We start from the raw sequence: 16,219 nt of genomic DNA on the forward strand, positions 1-16,219 counted from the left end.
GCTTCACATGGAGTGTGGCCCTGAGTATGTCCTTAAGCAGCTATATGAATAATTCTCAGGACAGTTGTGAATATAAGGCTTCCTCACAGTCCCTGCTCTTAAGAGATACTTTAGTCATGAGGAATGCATTAGGATTCCAGTCATCTATACCTCCCTTCTATTGTACTTTCAACCAATAAAGCTTCAGGAGGTTTTATTTTCACACGGATACGGAAGCCAGGGAGTTGGACCATATAATCCTGCCCAAATCTAGACAAGTGAACAAGTGAATTTATTGTGGCTCCTTACAGGAGCATGGGTGACCCAAAGGCAAGTGTGTCATCAATAGCCCACTCCAGTGTGGGTGACAACTCATAAAAGTCGCATCGCTGGAGCTTCCTGCGCCACTTGCAGGCAGCTGAGCTGGTCAGTGAGAGTTCTCTCTCTATCAAATATTATTGTCTATATACTCTTGTTGAGGAGCTTTATGAATTTTGTAAATTTCAGGAGGTCCCTGATCCCTTTAAGTTTCATTTACTTCCTGAGTTGTTCTCAGTCTCTCTCCAGAAGGGAATGCTTCAGTTTGGAGAAAACAGCTTCACAACACTGAGTAGCCTCGAGTAGCCATTGAGTAGCCTCGAGTGATTGATAATTCCCATCTTTGAATGTCCCTATCAGCCTCCTGTTTTTGTTTCAGGATTCTAGGACAGAAATATGTGTCATTCTTATTTCAACTTGATTCTACAGCTGAGCCAGTGGGCCTTGTGTTCCCAATGACAGCTAGAGTAGCTCTGCCTATGGGGTAAGAATACTGCTGTGTGCATCAGAATACATAGAACACTTGCTTGAAGAACGTTGTATCAGTCAGTTATGTCTTTGACAGAAACTGGAGAGCAGTCAATCAAGGTTAAATCTCTGGCAATGATGGGAAACTTGGGATTCTGTTTGGCTGCCTAAAAGAAAACCCTCATTTGCTGGTTATTTTCATCTTATTAGGAGTAACTTTGGAAGGCTAAAACACATTGTCTCTCCAGAAAAGGACATTTTTATTCTTGTTTTCCAAGGCAAAACAGTATGAATGCAGCTAATCCAAGAAATACATGGAGCTGTTTAGGTGTTTGGAAATGAAGAATGTAATAGCCTTTGAAAATCAAGCAGGCAATGTTCATGTGTTATAAATAAAATCGGTCGTCTGTAGGAGAAACCAGTAAAGGTTATAAATTAACAATTAGATTCCCAATGGCATGTGTTATGTCTTATTCAGAGAAAGATTGTGTAAAGATAGACACATGGATATACACATATATACATGGATATATACACACATATATAACATATGTATATTTTACATACTTGATTAATGGTTCCATCCTCAGTGAGCCAACAAAATGTAAATTCACCAAATGATTGATAAGTGGCAATTTAGGAGAATTTTGGCCAGAAATAATGACTTTTATTTTGGTAATCATTCATGTCACATACTATGATTAAGATTTTAATAACATTAAAAATGAATGAAGTTCTGATTCTGATTAGCATAAATTCGGACTGAAATATAGTAAATTAGAAGTTATTTTTTTATTAGTTCAAGTTAGGGAACAAGCTTGTTTCACATGTAAGTTTCTTCTCCCTCTCCCTCCCCTCACCCCATCCCTCCTCCCCCATCCCCAACCTACCCCCACCCCATCCACCCACCACTCCCCAAGCAGGGTAGGGCCCTCAATGGGGGCTCTGCAAAGTCCACCAAATCTTCCTGTGCTGGGCCTGGGCCCTTCCCTCCCCATGTGTCCAGGGCCAGAGTGTATCCTTTCACGTGGGATGGGCTCTCAGAATCTCTTCTTACACCCAGGGAAAAATGCTAATCCACTTCCAGAGGCTCCCTGGAGTGCAGAGGCCTCCTTATTGACATCCATGTTCAAGGGGCTGGATCAGTCTTGTACTGGCCTCCCAGATAGCATCTGGGGTCAATGTGCTCTCCCTTGTTCAGGCCAACTGTTTCTGTGGGTTTCTCCAACCTGGTACAGACCCCTTCAATCGTCATTCCTCCCTCTCTTCAACTAAATTCCAGATTTCAGCTCAGTGTATTTCTGTGGATATCTGTCTCTGCTTCCATCAGCCACTGGATGAGGGCTCTAGGATGGCATAAAGAGTAGTCATCAATCTCATTTTAGGGGAAGGGCTTTTAGATTATCCTCTCCATCATTGCCTGGATTGTCAGATCGTGTCATCCTTGTAGGTTTTTGGAGATCTCCCTAGTTCCAGATCTCTTCTCAGACCTATAGTGGCTCCCTCTAATATGGTATCTCTCATCCTGCTCTCTCTCCTCTATTCTTCCCCCTACTCAATATCTCTGCTTTTCCATTTCTTCTCCTCTACTCCTCTTCTCGTGCTCTTATTGTGGCAGCACCCCCTCCCCTACCCTCATGCTCCCAATTAGCTCAGGAGTTCATGCCATTTCCCATTCCTGGGGTCTATTTATCCCTTAGAGTCCTTCATGTTTCCTAGTTTCTTTGGTGAAGAGGATTATAGGCTGGTAAACCTTTGCTCTGTGTCTAAAATTCATATATGAGTGAGTACATACCATGTTAAATTAGAAGTTTTAAAATTTCATAATATGATTCAGAGAGATTGTAGAATTGAATGCTGACATCAGATTTTTTAATATACAAAATTTGTGTTTACCTTTAGCTAGTTCCCTGGGAACCTGTGTGCTTCTGATGTATGATATATTATGGGGAGATGAGGATTTCAATGAAGAGTCAGACTGGGTATATTTTTGATGGAGGTTCTGGAGTTGAATGAGCTTATTGATAGATACCTTGGCATTCTGCTTGAAAATCAAAGAGAACACATTAAAAAGAGAATTAAATAATAAGACTAGCAAAATCATCTACTCTACTCTGGAAATTCAACATGTCTCCTATAGTTGGAAAAACCATATATTGGGTAAGTGCTATGAGTAGAAAGTCTTCAGATACACTGTTCAGAGCTATGAGGAAAGACTTTTTATGACAATGGAAATCAGTATTAACTGTTGCATGTATTAATAATAGCCTTTCAAGTTTAAGGCATGTCCCTAAGGTTTGTCATGCTTTCTTAAGAAGTATAAAAGAAATCATATGAATTTCAGGATTCATTCTTCTATATCTTGCTTGAGATTTGAAACCAAACAAAACATGTAGTGGGTTTTTGTTTGTTTGTTTGTTTAATTTGGAGCTTGATGTTTTTGTTTGTTTTTTGTTCGTGTGTGTGTGTGTGTGTGTGTGTGTGTGTGTGTGTGTGTGTGTGTGCTCATGTGCATGCACGAACCTGTGCATGTGTACCACAAGTATAAATGTACCACAGGGCATTAGAAAAGGCTAGAAGAAGGCATTAGATCCCCTGGATCTAGAGTTACAGATTGTTGTGAGCTGCCTGACATGGGTGCTGGGAACCAAACTCCAGTCCTGTGCAAGAACAGCAAGTCTTCTTACCTGCTGAGCCATTTCTTCTATGCCCGATATAGAACATTATTGAAGACAGGATTTAATTATTTTGATCAAATGCGAATGCCACATTACTCCTGAGGGGGGAGAAACATTATAAACATTACGGGGATCTACTCACTTTCCCTACTTGCTTAAGCAGTGAATTTCAAGGTAAATATTGATGTAACTGTCAATATTGATATTGATAACCAGCCTTCACTTGATTGGGTATTAAGACCACTGCCACTTGTGTTTCTCTTGGTTTTGTTTAGGTAGTATGGAAATGGTCTGTTGTTGTTTAACATAAGCCATTATAATTTTATACAACAGTCTAACCCTGCATAATGAATTCTTGACACATGACTTTGATGTGTTTGCTCCAAATAGCAGAATCCCATCAAAACATTTTCCTTCTGAACTGAGACCTGACTTTAAACCATTCCCCTAGTGACACTCTTGAATCTGCCACTATCAACTGGTTATCATTTCTGTATCAGATCAAATTTAGCTTCAATTTCCACAAAGCACAAAATATCCTTGCATTTTTATTTAAGACATGTTCCCTTGAATATTTAATTATTTATCATATAATTGTGAACAGATGGCAGCCTACAAATTATCCACTTACTTTGTGTGAGAGGAAGTAAGATCTTGCAGATCTCCTCTTCTGGGACAATCAAGACCCAGATCTTTTCCATTTCTCAGTTTTAACAATGACTTCTTTCAGAATGCCAATGTGGTGCTTATATGTTGAAGAAGAACATCAAATAAATTGAAAAAATCAAAGTGATTTGTAAAGAGACACTAATTTGTAATCATTTTAGGGACTGCTGAGAAATCAGATTAAATTTAATAGCAAAGACACTAGTGAAATACTGTTTTTTTTCCTTGTTGGAAGAATAAAATCTGAGCATTTCATCAAAAATAATTCCAGGAGGGCCAGGAGTCTATTGAACTTTGCTGTAAGCTTTTTGAAAACTGTTGAGTGGCCAGGTAGACATTGAGTTATACATGCTTTATTTCTTCTACAAGTTTGGAATATTTAAACAAACAAAACAAAAGACAGAATGAGGCAGAAGACAAGGGTTCATTCCTGAATGGTTTCTATACTAGAGAAACTATGGGCTGTAGAGTGAGGTCCATTTAAAATCCAGATAGCGTATATATGTCTGTTAATTGGCATTAGTTGGTTTCAACAAACTTTAAACTATTACTGGCAAGGCAGCATGCTATAAATCAGTAATGGTAAACATGCCTGGTTAGCTTCCATGAAAAGAAGAATGAAAAATGCCATAATTGGAGCAGATTATATGAAAATTGCAGAATAAAGTGGTGATATGTGCAAATCTTCCCCTCATTTCCAGCATTTGATCATTGAAAGGTCACATTGTATTCACAAGACTGACTACATCTGCAGTGACTGTGCTCCAACAGCTGAACACCTGTTGCTCTAAAAACACAGACAACAGAGAATCAAGGACCTAAACTCCTATCAAAACCATGGGTTAATATGACCCATGTTTATAATACAGCCTTTATGGATCCCAATCTGAGAATCACTACAATATTCCCAAAATTTTGGTAATTACTTAGCTCTGGCGCATTGTAGCTAGTACAGTGCTTTGTACTAGGATGAGCTAGTGTGACATCTCCTTTACATTTAATAACAAAGTAACTTGCCAGATTTAGGTCTGCTCTTGTGGATTAATTATCTGGATTCCTTATGTTTCTGGGAAAAGTCACAGTAAGCTATGCCAGACTTTAAAGAGTACTGCTTAATTCAATAACTAATCTGAAAAGGAATTTAAAGCTTATTTTACCTTTGGAAAACTTTTCTGCTTACAGTAGGGAAAATTGCATGAAATATTATTTAATTTAGTTAGTCCTGGGGAAGGGGATGAGATACTTCTTGTTTCATCCCTTAATTGGGAGAGATTTAATCTTTTTGTTTTTGTGAAGGACAATCTTAATGCCCTTGTCCATTCTCATTGGTGCATACAAGATACTTCAAACACCAGTCTTTCGTTGTAACCTGTTGATTAAGCTGTATGGCGACCTTGGCTTCTGCACCTTTCTATCTCTGTGGATATTTCCATCTCAGACCTTCTCTTCCTGCTTCTGCAGCAGCTATATTTCAGTGAATACTGAATACAGAACACTCTGGGAGAGATGACAGTGAGGAGAATGCATCAGAGACAAGGTAGAAACCATTGCTAAATAATTACATGGAGCTAATGATAGAGGCAAAGTTTAATCTTTGCTTTCAGGTACCAGAATAGAATCTTACAGTATTATACATATGTGCACATACATAAATATACTTATATAAATATAAATCTGATAATTTTGCTTTCTGCAAAATGACAAGAATTAAGCTGCCAGCTGTCACAGCAAGAGCTTTTATTATGGTTATTCCATTAATTTTACATGATGTACAACAGCAAGTTCATCTGTGTACTGTTAAGTATTTTTGTAATTAAAACTCCATCACAGTTGTCAGAATAAATGAATAGAGCTCATTCTCCCTTATGTAACATCTTTTGTTTTTAATCTTGTTTTTTATTGTCGTTCATTATACATTCATTAAAATACAACTTCATAACCTACATTGAACACAGCTCAGCTTAGTTTGTGGTCCCCAATTTACACTCGATGAATGTTTGCTGAATACGAATATAAATGATAAGCAAAGCGAATCAAAACAAAAGAACCCCCTAGGGTGTCTTATGCTTCACAAAGACTTCAGGATTAGACGGACACTGTGTCCCACATTCATTGTCCATTTCCTGGTAGAAGTCTCCTGATTTCAATTAGAAATTGGAGGAGAAAACTGGGAAAATAGGCTTCAAAACTAATGTAAGTTTAATAATGGAAAGGGGAGGCAAAACAAAGCAGAACAAGTAGAATTTCCAGCTGATGTACTGGGAGATTATAATAGGCAAAGGGACCTGAGTCTACTGCCAAGCTTGGCTGAGCTCACCTCTATCATTAGGCTGTGAAAATACCATTGTTGAAGTATAGTGACCCTCACCCTGTAAGTCCTGTGTTTTTTCCCTTAATCAGATTTCCCTTAAAATGAGTATTCTTTGAAAAGCAGCTTATGTTTTACTACTGGAATCTACTTTGGCCAACATAATTATCACAAATCAATTTAGTCTCTTCTTTTCTTACTCAGTACTGCAGAAAAATAGAATAAAAATAATACCAAAGTCATTTCCTAGGAGTTATGGTCAAAAGAAAAGAACTCCAGGCCTGATTCTATCCTTTACTGTCTTTAATTAGTTAGACACATTGTACAAGCATCTCTTTCTCCATCGCTTGGTCCTTTGCCATCATATACTATCTTAGCTTTTCAAGAATATATTTTGATTATCTTTTGACTCAAACAAAATCAATCTTTCCATCCCCATAGGGTCATTGCTATATGTTCAGTTATTTCCCCCATTAGCAAAACACAAATAAAACCCTGTTATCTCTAGCTAAAACCTCTGCAAGCGACAGTACTAGAAAAAAATGTCCTTATATTCCCCCCTTTATCCAATATCTGTTTTTATCACCCTACCACATGACTACAGGGAATGTCACAGAAGTCTTTATGATTCCAAATATGTGAGGGAAGTTGTTTTCTAGACCAATCTAAGATCATCTTGGAATGTTTTCATATCCCTGCTTAATATCCTTTGGCTTCCTCATACCCACAGGCTAAGCTTTGTCAGTTTCATTTATTAGATTCTCCCCTCCACCTGAACATTCTTCTCTGGATAATCCCACTCTGCTTCCATGTTGTGTAATATTTGAAGAGTGCCCTGATGGATGCTACTCAACTTTTACATAGCAGTTGAGGAACTCCAAAGTTGGGTTACCTGATTCTCATGATGGGTGACAAGCATGGCTACTTTTTGCCATCGTCTTTATTGGACTGGAAAATTAATTAAGTTTGTTCTTCGATTAGAAGGAAGACATTATTTGCATTTTCCCAAGTCTGCTTACTCTACAAATGCCCCAGGAAAGATAGTCTAGAGTTAAAGGATGGTGCCTCACATAATGTGAAGCAAAAGAAGACACCCACAGGGGACCTTCCTCAACAATATGATTGTTAGAAAATGTGTGCCATCTCCTTCGCTGGGTTCTTCCTATTCCACAGGAATAACTCACTCTTCTTAGGGGATGGTCTAGACTGTGATGATATCATGTCTCATAAAGCATGGTTTGTTTATATCTCCATTTCTCCTGCTATATGGTGAGATGCTAGTGATCAGGCACAATAGCTGTCCATTTCCCATATTCTTGCTTTCACACCCCAGCATCCAGACAAGGATTAACATAGTGGGTGTAGGGTATGTGTTAGGTTCGATAGAGCATGCATTTAATACCAACCCTGCGGAGTGGAGAGGAGAATCAGGAGTTTAAGGCCAGTTTGGGCTGCACAGCTAGACGCTGTCAGTATGCATGCATGCATGCATGCATGCATGCATGCATGCATACATACATACATACATACATACATACATACATACATACTTTTAAAAGGGGATGGATAGTTGGCTCAGTGCTGAAGAGCACTTGTTGCAAAAAACTCAGGTTTGATTCCTAGCACCTACATGGAGGCTCTCCACCTCCTCAGGCACCAAGCGCACGTGTGGTACACAGACTTACATGTAGGTAAAACATACACATAAAATAATAAAAATAAATCTAGGCCTGGTTAGATGGTTCAGAGGTTAAGAGCACAGGCTGCTTTTCCATAGGTCCTAAGTTCAATTCCCAGCAACCACATGATGGCTCACAACCATCTATAATGAGATCTGATGCCCTCTTCTGACCTGCAGGCACACATGCAGGCAGAATACTGTATACATTATAAATAAATAAAATCTTTAAATTTTAAAAATAAATAAATCTAAAAGTAAAAATGATTGGTGTGTGATGGAATTATTTGTAGTCAGAAACATGATGAGAATTGTGATTGGGAAGACTTCTTTTGAAGACATAATGAAAACCTCATTATTCAAAAGGAATATGTAGAGAGACACGAGGCTTATTAAGAAAATAAACATTTGGTGTTCAAAATATCAAAAGTGGAATGACTGTTGGCTCAGTGTTACTTTTCAAAGAAAAATCTGTTTTCATCTCCAGAGTGTAATATTAAATGCTACATTTAACCCCCAAGGCATTGAGAATTCTGGATAGAGACATACTATTCCCTAAGTTCAAATTTATTCTGCTTAAAATGGATATAGAACACAAGTTTTTCTTCTTTTTTTATTCCTCTTTAGAACTGTCAGAAAATTCTTCAAGAGACTAAGAAACTGTGTCCCCAGGGGGGTGAAGCAACACCTATATATAGATGCACATTGGTCCAAGCTTGCAATTTGCTTTGGTATCCATGGGGATGACAGGTGTTAAAGAAATGCAAGCTGATATGATGACACAAAGCTGAGCTATACAATTTTGCATTAAGCACTTGGCATCAAGAGAGTTTGATCTGATCTGAAGTGAGGATAAGTTTGTTAAAAGAGTGTTATGTACTTATTCCGACTTTAGATGGTGTCAAATTGTGTCTTGGAGGAATGGAGTTCAGGTTAGTACTGCATATTTATTACATGGCTTCTATAGCAGTCACAGGCAGGTACAAGATATTATTTGTTGATGAGTAAAAGAACAACTGCCTCCAACAGAGAAGATCCAGGCAGGAAGAGGAAAGAACAAACCAGAGTTGGTATACTGCAGTGGTCAGAGCCTAGAGCCCAGTGGGGTGTGTGTGTGTGTGACTGGGTAAAGTTATAGATCTATTTTCTCGACTGTATGATCTTAGAGAAGTCATGAAGGGGTGTGTGTGTGTGTGTGTGTGTGTGTGTGTGTGTGTGTGTGTGTGTGTGTGTGTGTAAAGTATATTGTATATATGAGACTTCTTATGATGACTAAAAGAATTAACATGAGTACACTGCTTAGCCTAGTGCTGACATAGTAAACGATAAATATTTTTTGTAATCCAATATGCATTTATTTACAAGGATTTGCCCCAAAGATTGCCATCTATTTATCTAATGGCTTACTACAAGTTGATAAAAATGTTTTTCTTTAAATTTAGGCTAAACCCCTTAGTCTTATTTCAACATTTTCCAAAAGTCTGATTTTTTTGTTCCATCCTGCTTTCTGCCTATGCTTAAATGAAATTCTGCATTAAATACATTTAAGACAATGATTATTTAAGGTGTGTTCTCTGTCAATGGCAGGCATAGTAGGAGTTACAAATTCCCACCTATTTCACAGATTTTTCCTTGCCACCCAGAACAGAGCCAGACACTGGATTCTTCCCTGCACACAGTAGAGTTCATGTTGCTCTTTCAGAATGCTTCTTGTGCCCCACTTCAGAGCCTACTGAGGGATTAAGGGCCTTCAAAACTCACATATGGATCTTCTTGCCTGCTGACTGCTTCTCTCTTTAATGACTGCCTGTGCACTGTCTTCCTCTTGAGTCAATCCACTGCACCCCTCCACTGGAATAGGAATTGGGCCTCAGTGGGAATGCTCCTTAGAGTTCTTGGCATGAAACCCTGGGAAGCTGAACAGACACTCAGGTCTCAGTTTTCACACCCAACTGCTCTGCTTGCTCCTGGGAACCATAGCACTGAAAAGAGGGCTAGGAATCAAGTTGGATCTAAACCCAGGAAAGAGAGTGTATGGTGACAGACTCATTATAATGATGTCTGCCATATTTGGCAAAGGAACAAAAATGTGCCCAGAGAGAAAAGCCTCCTATGTTCTAAAACAGCTACTTGTATGTATAGATAGATACTCAAGATTCTACTCATCACACATGGTTTTGTTTCTTAAGTGGGAGCTAATCCAGAATGATTACTTTAAACGTCACACTTATGCAAGGTGGCAGGTTTTTTTTTTTTTGAAGATTTATTTATTTTTATTTTAGATATATGAGTGTTTTGCCTACCTGCATTTAAGTGAGCCATGTGTATGACTAGTACCCGAGGAGGTCAGGAATTGGCATCGGATCCCTGGATGTGGAGTTATAGATGGTTGTGAGCTGCCATGTTGGTGCTAGGAATTGAACCCATCTCCTGGGCAAGAATGGCAGGTGCTCTTAACCACTGTGTGCTCTCTCCACTTCCCCGTGTGGAAGCTTAAAGGAGAGTAAGTAAAAAGATCTCTCTTACACCAAATCGCTTTCACTTTTACAAGATTCTGAAATACAGGACATGTACCTCATGGACCAAGACAGGAAAATACCAAGGAGGAGAAGACAGACTCAGCATCTGGGAAAGACTGGGGAGGGGAGTAAAAGGGAGAAGAGCCGAGGGGAGGGAAGGGTGGGGAGGGGAGGAAAGGAGTGTGGGGGCGGAAGGGAGAAAGGGACACAGAGAGAACCCCCCCACACACACACAGAGGCAGGGGACAGAAGCTGAAGTCACAATATTAAATATTTCATTAAGGATTCACCGCCTGAAAGTCCTGGACTTGTATGTGTGTCTTGCTCACAGATGTCAAATATAAGAGTGAAAGCAGATTTCATATTTAATTTAACAGGAGACGAGAAGTACAGGATAAAGGAAAGGTTAGTGGAGCTGGAGGAGTTTCTGAGCTTAAACCAACTTTCATGATTATGGATGTGCACGGTTATTTCTAGTCTTCTCAGAAAACATATGCAGGAAAGTTCCTGTACAGTGCTTCTGTAGATTGTGGCTTTCTTCTGTATGCATCTCCTCCATCTCCTTACATTTTAATCGTGTTTACACAAAGTAGGCTTTAATTTCTGCCTGGGGCAACCCAACTCTCTGCCTCACCCATATTTTGAAGGATATAAACTAGTGGAGGGGTGGGAGGATATTGTCCTAACCTTCACAAGCCTGTTGACGTATTCCCTTCCTAAACTAGCTGGCCACCTGCCTAAGAGGAAAGCCACCAGGGGAAGGAACCCAGTGCGACATTCGGTCCTGCTACCCTGTGATGCTCCTCTCCTGAAGACAGTGAAATGTATAGGTTAAAATGTCAGACTTTTCAGTGTGGGATGTTTAGTTGTAGGACTAAAATCTCTGTAGATTAAGGAAGTGAAGCAGGCACTCACTTTGCCATGCTGCATCCTGGGATGATTCTCACTCTCCTTCACTCATGTGGTCCCCAAACTAATATTACAGGCTTGCAGATGAGAAAAATGGAGACTCAATTTATGACTTCGGTAACTTGTCCTGGAGGAGTGTGTTGCAGAAGGAAATTGAAAACCAGTTTGACCTGAGCCTAAAATTGTATATTCCACTTCTGAAGCTGCTATGGTTGTAAAGAACTATTGGAGAGGAATCAAAAATGGCAAGGTCCAGAAATCACTGTTGATTTCCTACCCTATACACTCAGTCAGAATGAAGATGAAAACAAATAAACAAAAAATATAGCCACCCAAGGCTTTGTAAGCTATAATTTTGAGAAAGTCCTGAAGGAAGCTGACTGGATCTGAAAAGGATATTTGCTGTTTCTTTTGCTAATGACACATTGCTACTGAAACTAAGATAGAAATTTTGGAAAACACAGAAAAACCGCAGAAAAGAAAAGAAAATTAGTAAACCCACCGTATTAATTTGTAGGTGTTGTAAGTCATCCAAAAGTCTGAATTTAGAGACTATAAACTCAGTTTCACTTTAGTACAAGAACTTAAGAGTATTTCAGGGAGAAAAAACATTTGTTATCTTCAGTGTAGCTTCAGAATTTATTTTAGCTATTACCATTCTAGCCATCTGGAAGAGAAGAAAGAAACTGCAAAAACACCATGGGTATCATTTCCACTGTCTTCTGCAAAGCCCCTTAGATGCAGAGAAATAGACCCCAGATGACCTATTTATCTAGTGCTGTTGGGGAAGGGCAATATCCTAGTCTATGCAAGTGACTATAAGAAAACATCTTAGGCTGGGGTGTTTATAAGTAACAGAAGTGGGTTCTCATAGTTTTGGAGGCTAGGAGTCAATAGAGAGGCCATGGGACTAAGGGAAAGCTTACTGCTATCATCTTGTCAAACGAACATTGTCATACTTCGGCACCCATAGATCAGTGCCTTGTTCAAAGCTCCTGTCTTCCTGTAAGGAGATGGGATTAACAAAGGTCCACATCTGGACAATGTGCAGAGAGTCTGAGACCTTGGAACATCAGTCCTGAAGGGAATATTTTCATCAAACCCCTTTCCTTAAGGCTCGGGTTTTGACCAACATAAAACAAACTCCATGTTTTGTGTTTTGTTTTTGGTTCTTTTTATGCACCTTTTGATTCATTTTGTCACTTTTTGTCTTATTGGTTTTTTGATTGTTAGATGTGATTTTTGTTTTCATTTTTTTTTTGAGTGAGAGAAAGACCATAACATTGGTGTGTAGGGAGATGGGGAGGGTGTGAGAGAAGTTGTATATTGTATGTGAAAATGTTAAAGAAAAAAATAAGGCAGCAAGTCCAAAATAAAGGTCTCAGTCAGCTCCCTGTTTCTACGATGGAGCCTTCTTGTTATATCTCCCATGGTGAAAGGGTCAGGTCAGCCCTCTGATTTTCTTTTTATAAGGGAACAGGCAGGTCTAGTTGCCGTTTATCCCCATATATGAGAACAGAGATCTTATGACTTAGGTATGCCTCTTAGTCCCACCTCATAATGCTATCTCAGTAACTGTTAAGTCTCAACATAAGACTTTTTGGGAACACCAATCTTTGGACCATAACAAGTTGAATGAATTTCAAAGGGACATTGTGTCTACCTATAGATTACTACTTTATTTTAGATTCATAAATAAGCTTAATTGTGTGTGTGTGTGTGTGTGTGTGTGTGTGTGCATGCACGCGTGCGCACACACACACACACACACACACACACTCATAGAGCCCCAAAGAGGATGCCCAATCCTCTTGGAGCTAGAGTTGTAGGCAGTTGTGAGATGGGTGCTGGAAATCAAACTCAGTACTGTAGAAGAATATAGAAGAGAAACACATGATCTGAAGTACAGAAGTCTCACCAGCCCCAAGCCCCAGTGAATCTTAATGTGAACATTCACTGCTACACACTTTAAAAACAGAATTACAGCATCATGCCACCATCTTACAACATGATGTTTATGCCAATCAAGTATATTGGCAGTTTTACTCCATGTCATTAAATACTCTATGTCATTCAAATATAGCAAGGCATCCCATCATCCTGATGCAACATACTTTATTCAGCCAATAAGTTCTTTTTAGTAGTTTACTAACATAAAAGTGAAATGAGAATGACTTCACATAAAAAATCTACACAGACCAAAACATTTAGAAGGTCAGTGGATAAGAAGTTGCTAATGAATATTCCAAATGTATCTTAGAAAGGTACTATGAGTTTACTGCCCTATCTGCAATGCATGAAGTAAGTAATCAAAGTTGTAGAAGAAATACCTATCCTTGACCACTTTGGTAGAATTCTGTTACTCTTGAGGTGAACCAGAGTAAGGTGGCTCTTGCTGTGGGCAGGTAAGTCATTTCCAACTTTGTGTTTCCTCTGCTGTCACTTTCATGGGAAGAAAACACTCCACTGACCTGTGAGTTTGGGTTTGCCATGTGAGCAGGGCTTGACTATGTGAGATCCCATGTCTCTCAGACACTGGCATGCTTGCCAAGTAGTGTTTGTTTACTTCAAAGACAAAGTGACAAATCTATCTCTCATCACCTGCTTAGCACTCCCAACTCCAGCTCAGACAATATCATTCCCATGTATGTGAAGTCAGTACCTTACTCTTGTATGCTACTGAAATTCAGTGGCTGTTTATAACGCAAAACACTTCAGTGGTAACTGATAACCAATAACTAGAAACCCAGCCTTGTGTTGAACATGCGGAGTGCCAAGGGCAGGCTGACCTCTTCCCTGCTCTTTTCAGAATTCTTCTAATCTTTCCGGGTAAGTGATTGCCCCTGAAGTTCCAGGCATCAGCTGACAAAGGAGCTGAACTTATTAAACTTTTCACCCTACTTGTGCCATTTTGGTCTCACATGGTTTTCCATTTTTACTTTCGTTGTCCTAGACCTCAGTCCCAGCCCAGTGCAAGAGGCTAATGGACTGTAGAACAGCTCTTGGCTTCGAAAATGTCAGACTGTAATGAGAAAGGGAAAACAATTATTAACAGAGCCAGTCGCAGATGCCCACTGGGTAACATCTTTTTACCCCCTGCCTTGTACATGCAGGGCTGTGAGTTTATCAGCAGAGTCTAAACAGAAATAACAACTGTGGCAGAGATGCTTTGGTAGTTTCTTAAGTGCTTGCTAAAAACCCCACATTTATTTTAAAAATTAAAACAATGAGGACCGTGTATGCTCTCATGGAAAAATTCCAAATATCCCATGGCATTTAGGGGCTTCTCATGAACTAACTTTAGGGGCACAGTTTGGCAACTTAAATGCTTTATTATAGCATAGAATAATTATTACTGTATTTTTATTGTATAAGGGTATCATTTACTTAGACCATATCCACTGTTCATTGCTTTGTCCTGTTCCATCTTGCCTATTCTCTTATCAAAGAATCCTCCCTTCCCCTTGTACTTGCTTGTGATGTGATGTGTGTGTGTGTGTGTGTGTGTGTGTGTGTGTGTGTGTGTGTGTGTGTGTATGTATGTGCATTTCTGTGTAGTTTAGAGTCCTCGTAGGAGAGAAAAGGTGCAGTATTTGCTATTTTCTTCTGGTCTATTTTGCTTACTATGATCCATTTCCGAGTGTACAGCTGTAGCAGAAGCTGAGACTTAAGCTTTAAGCCTCATTTGGATCTCAGGTTTTTAGGTTCAGGGAGTCTCACTGTGGATGAGAGATCTTCAGTTTTGTCTCTCCCCTCATAGGTGTGTGTAATCAGGAAGACAATGATCTCATGGTCCCCCTCCTTCTCAGGAAGTTCTGGGTCGGGCCTCAGCATCAGAAAGTTCCAGATAGCAATCACTAAGTAATCTCTCTGGGGACCTTTAAAAAATTTCACCCTCATTGTTCTGTACTACAGCAAATGGTATTTGCCTTTCCCAGGTCCCACTCTGTGACAGATGGTGTTTTGCCTGCTGAAGATTGACTTGCTCTTCCAAGAGCTGTAACTATTCCTGCTAGTCAATGTACATCAATGCTCACACCTGAGTGAGGAAAATCATCCTTGACCTCTATTCTAGCAACTCTTTGGTTCCTTATGTTTCAGGGGTGTGACTCACTAAGCTCTGCCTGATTCAGTGTCCATCTGCTCCTTGCTGGTGTCTGGATCTAACATGGGGAATTTCACTCTAAGCAAGCTTAACAATGGCAATTTTCTATTGATTCCTGACAACCTGCTTAGGGATCTCACAGTTCCACCATTGCTCGGACGAGTGTACTGAGCCTGCTGTTTCCTTTGCAGGGTTGTATTCACATATGAAAAGTGGACTTTAGGGGGCAGGGAACAAACCAAATCACAAGTTTCAGCTGAGCTATTCAGTGTGGACTTGTGATGTCCTGGCATTAGGGACCTATGAACAGGTGCTGTTGAAACTGTAAAGCAAGTGTGTTCTTGAGAAATTTGCCAGATCCAAAAACATTATCATGCCTGCAACAATATCAAATCATATAGGAATGCAATTAAATGCTAAGTACATGGAAAAGTCTATAAAAAGGTGTTTTCTGATTCTCTAGCACTATGCTTTCCTGCATTATGAAGAAACAAGTCAAAACAAATCAACACTCCAGACGAAATGAAAAACTTGATGGCATTACTCACTTCACTAAAATTCTGCTCTTTACATGATCAGGGTTAATTTTAC

This window comes from Cricetulus griseus, chromosome 4 (genome assembly GCF_003668045.3).
Source record: "Cricetulus griseus strain 17A/GY chromosome 4, alternate assembly CriGri-PICRH-1.0, whole genome shotgun sequence".
In the NCBI taxonomy this organism is placed as follows: domain Eukaryota; kingdom Metazoa; phylum Chordata; class Mammalia; order Rodentia; family Cricetidae; genus Cricetulus; species Cricetulus griseus.